The sequence below is a fragment of the Oryzias melastigma genome, linkage group LG16, assembly GCF_002922805.2.
Source record: "Oryzias melastigma strain HK-1 linkage group LG16, ASM292280v2, whole genome shotgun sequence".
In the NCBI taxonomy this organism is placed as follows: domain Eukaryota; kingdom Metazoa; phylum Chordata; class Actinopteri; order Beloniformes; family Adrianichthyidae; genus Oryzias; species Oryzias melastigma.
In genome coordinates, this window is record NC_050527.1 from 12,114,578 (window position 1) to 12,119,574 (window position 4,997).

A 4,997-nucleotide genomic window follows, 5' to 3' on the forward strand; every position below is an offset into this window, starting at 1 on the left:
CCCCTCGTCTAGATACTACACACTGCATTGCAACACCATGCATTAGCAGACTGAAGCACATGGAAAACTCTTAACATTCATATCAAGATCTAGGCTCACAAAAATTTTATGTGGAAAATAAAATAGCCTTGTAGAGATACTTTTTTAATGCATATTGCATACTTGGTTTTATTGAAATATTTTAAAGTCCTTGCAGGTGCAGAACAAAATACACACAGGCGCATTTTAACCACAGTGTGTAATGTTTTAATTCCAAGGCCAGCGATTCCCAGCTCAGCTTTGCGAATCTTTCACAGCCACAAACACAAATCTACAGATGAATAAAACGTGCACTTCCAAGCACACACCTGCATAAATGCATTCACAAACACTCGACTCACTCGCACCGCGAGAAGCTTATTTGCTTTCCACACCGAACACAAATTGACACAAATGATCCTCTGTTTGTTGAGGTAGCTGATGCAGATTGAGAGCTATTAGCAGCAACAGGAACCCAAGTGCACCTCTGCTGGTGATCTGCATGCAGCAGGATCCCTCTCCGCTCTCTGAAAGCCAGTGTTCCCCTCGTTGGTAATCATTTTGGTGACATCCAGAAGGTGCTGCACCAGCTGAGATGTGTACAGACATGACATTCTCTGCTTAAGTTTCATGGAACATCCCTGATGAGTTTCGCTAACAACGTAATGCACACTCTTCAGTACACAACACTAAGGCAAAATTATAACTGCAGGTCTAATTCACTATTCAGGAATTCAAAAACAGCTCTTGAGAGGGCAGTCATCTGACACCACAATAACAAGGGGCAATGATGTGTTGCTGTTCCCCTGAAAATCTGCTGATTCCTTGTTAAAACCTCGGTGTGCGTGTTTGTGTGTGCAGGGGGAGGGGTTGAGTGTGTCTCTATTTAGTTTGTGTGCATGTTCATGTTTATTATGTTCACTGGGGACTTTAACCTGACTGCAAACTTCCTCTTTGGATTAGTGTTTTCATGTTTAGAAACTCAATTTTTAGAGTTTGTCTGGTTGGTGTTTGAATTAACAAAAGAATTCAAGATATTTTGATTTATTAAAAGTTTAATTCCATGAAATTGAAATGCTTTATTGCTTAAACTCATTCATAATCATGTAGTCAAGTATTTTTTTGTGTGTTTTTGTTGTTAAGCAATAAAAGTTGAGATTTTTAACATTAGTAAAGCACAAAGCTATCTTTCCAGTGGACATATTTTTCAGTCTGAGGTATGAAGACATCATCAGTGATTTTGCAAAGATGTTTAATGCAGTCAACAAATAAAACAAAAGGAAAAATAAAAAAAATAAATCAAGTTTTCCCTCATGTGCTGCATGGGATGTGTTCTAAAAAGTAGGATCGTGGGTGTTTTTACCACTTTTTATCATAACACATTTAATGCACTTTTTTACTCGAACTATATGGATAGGTTTAGTATTACACAATGAAAATCTGTAAATGTATGACATATATATAAATGTGGCAAACTGGACACAGTGACAATGTCAACAGCCAATCAGAACACAGAACACATTGCACGCTTTGGGAAAAAAAAAAAAAAGAAGAAAGAAATAACAGTAAAAGGTGAATCAGTACCATAGACCATTTATATGAACTGGACAAAGTGAGTGTTGACGTCACCCATAGGAAATGCCTTACCTCCGGCCCTCGTGAAATCAGGCCAGAGCCTTCGCCGTCACTTCCTGATATGTCTACCGCCTGATTGCCACCCTTCATCAGGGTTTAGTCCAAGTCGGTCCGAGTCACGTTTTTAGAGGAACTACAGTCGCCAATCATCAGTGAGCTTGTTTGAAGTTCACACCCCTCCCCCTGAAAGCAAGCACAAGAGAAGCTGTCAATCAAACGTTTGAGGTGGGGCCAGCATGTACCACATACTTTTACTCAGGCATCTGATTGGTCAGTTTACAACTTAAATAACTTGCAGAAAAAAAACATTAAAAAAAATTAAGATTAGAAAGAATATGCTAAGAATGCATCAGAACAAGAATTGTTATTCTGACAAATAAAATGACTGAGTGATTACTCAGTGGAAGTCTATGAATTTTGGCCTTCTTGCAACCAGCAGGCACTTCCTATTTGGAATACAAGAGGGGAGAGGTTGCTAAGTCCATTGATTACACAGTCTATGATCGCTACATATCAAGGGAACACTCTATTGCAATAATAATATCAAATTAGTTAAATGCTTCTTTTCAATTATTGCTGTTCTGGCATCATTTTATGTCAATTGCTGCTCAAATTTACTCTAGTGACACACTTGTTGTACCCCACCTTTCCTTGGTGTAATTCCCATGCACTCAGATGGTAGATGGTGTATCCTCATGTAACACTTTTCAGCCTTCTTTGAAGGCCCAAAGCGCTTTACAGCCACACACTAGTGGTGGCTCCATGGCTCCAACCTAAATACATTGGTGTGAGTAAACCTAGCTATCTGTTAATCCAAGATGTTCAGATTTTTATCATGAATCACTTGATGTTGAAGAGGATTTTTCTCATGAACAACTCATTTGTGCATTACTATTAATTTTTTGAACATGCAAGAAAAAAGCACAAGAACAAATCAGAAGCGTGAAGTGCATTGTATTATTTCTTATAAGCACATTAGTTTGAGTTAAATCCCATCCTAGACAAGTGAATTATCTCTGGATGTCTGGTTATGGAAGTCCATCTTTATTACTGTATTTAATTTATGTGTTTTGAATATGCAATAATTTATAATAACTCTAATTAGCCATTTGTTTAATACTCCTGAAATATTCCAGCCTCTCAGCAAATAGCTGAAAATGTTTCCATCATATTCCACCTTTTATCAGCGCTGACTCTTGTTTTCCCTCTCTTGGAGTTTAAAGTTCATCTACACTGCTAACTATTCTCTACTTCTCTTATCAGTCATTTTAGCTCTACCCGTCCACGTCTTTCTCTTCTTCCACTTCTCTTCATCTTCCTCTTTCCTTGACTCAAGTAAAGTGACGTGAACTTTTCAAATTGGTGTCAGCACTCTTCACTCTAAATCTGTTTTTCTCGTTTACTTTTTTTTATTCTGACATTATTAACAATGTTTCACTCTCTTTCCCATCTCTGCTGCTCTTTTTCCCTCACCATCTCTAATTTATTAACATTAGTCCACTCTTTTTCTGTGCCCTCTCTCCACAACTTTCCCCCCATCAGCGCAGTTGTACAATCAGAAATTAAATTGCCTGGGTCTTGGTTAGATAAGTGTGGCTATGAAGCCAGCCGAGTGGTAATTAGATGGTAAATTGGGTACATGAACATTGGGAAGGCAGTCTGCTGTCTCTCTCCGCATTATCACAGTCCAGACACACCTTCAAACAACTACATTTACTGTGACCTTTAGCCAAAGAACCTCCTGCAGTGTGCCCACATGCATGTTTTTCCAGGATTTTTTTATAAGGTTCCTGTTTTTTAAGCATATATTATATCCCCAGTTAGTAAGAAAGAACAAAAAAAAAATCTCCTAAAATTTTTGAAAGAAAAAAGTTACAATATATTATATTAATAGCAATTAATACCAATTTAGCTCTCATTAATGAATTCTTTTGATGCACGTTGGGTTGTAATATTGTTTTGCTCTGGTTTGTTGAGTGTCTTGTCTGTTGATGTATGACTGGTAGTTTTAAGGTGGTTTAGTTTATCGTCTTGTGCTGGCCTGTACTAGTTCTTTCATCATTCAGCCTGTCACAGCCGTAATGGGAGGCCATCCATCACCCTTACATACAAACACACACACAAGCACACATTAATTGACTCAAACCTTTTAAAAAGGCTTAAACACTGAACAGCTATTGTTGAAACTGCCTTTAACAAACAACACCTACGACGGTTTTACAATCACCATCCTTTACTATATCTTGATGGATTCATTAGAAAAGTGGTATAAATACAGACCCCAAACCCTCAACAAAGACTGTACACAGCATTCATTTATCATATGTTTAAAAAGAAAAATACATGTATTTATTTGGCAAGAACAAAGTAAGTAAGCCATATATTAAATCTGTATAATACCTAAATATGTTGTCTAACTAATCAAACAAACCCTGAGTCAAGAATCTGGTGTATTAATGTAAAAAAAAAAAAAAAAAAACATAAAAAGACTATGAAAGGCAGATTACTCACAAATATATTTCTCTTTTAAACTCAATTATTCACATCCTCTACACTTATATTTTTAGTTGCTGTTTAACAGAAATTATTAAATGAATGAATAGTTTATCATTTGTTAGTAAAAACAGTGTAAATGCAGTTTAGCATAAATCACTAAGTTAAAACAACAGTAGCATCAGGAAAAACTGTAAAAATAAAAAATAAATATGTAAATAGAATTAATGATTTAATAAAATAAAAGGGCGGTTATAAACCTGATAAAAGAACACAACCTTATTGTACAAATGTTGGAAAGCATCTTCGTTCCAGTGGAGGTAGCGGTATCACCTCTTTGATAGCAAGTGGGTAGAAACTGGTTTTGAGTCCGTTTATCCAGAATTTCAGTAGTTTGTACGTTTCATTAAAGTGCAGAAGAGTGAACAGTTTATGTCTGCGGTGGATGTGGTCTGTAGAGACGTCGCCTTTTGAAGTCTGCCAGCGTTAATGTCTCTGAGGTTGAGTAGTGATGAGCCAATGATCCGCTCTGCTGACCTTACCACTCGCTGCAGGTCTTTCCTGTTTTCTCATTTGTAATGACTGGCAGCTGTCTTAAGTTTTCAAAGTTTAATGTGAGGACACACTATTAACAAGTTAGTTTAGGTATGTATGTTGTTTATATTACGAAAAAGTCTCTTTGAGGGTCTGGTCTGTTGATGTACTGAAAACTTTTAAGGTGGTTTAGTTAATTTAGTAAAGTTGTAGTGCACTGTTTTACCCCTTGACACTAAGGTTGTGCCAAAATATCGATATTGTGTTATATTGGGACATTTACTCCTGTGATTGATTCTTGATGGGTTCACACCAAG

General features: G+C 36.8%; 1 protein-coding gene across 12 annotated transcripts in view; it reads left to right on the plus strand.

Moving 5' to 3' along the window:
* ulk4 (unc-51 like kinase 4) overlaps window positions 1-4,997 on the plus strand; it is a 69,380-nt gene that overhangs the window by 41,283 nt on the left and 23,100 nt on the right. The gene's annotated exons all lie outside the window — the stretch shown is intronic.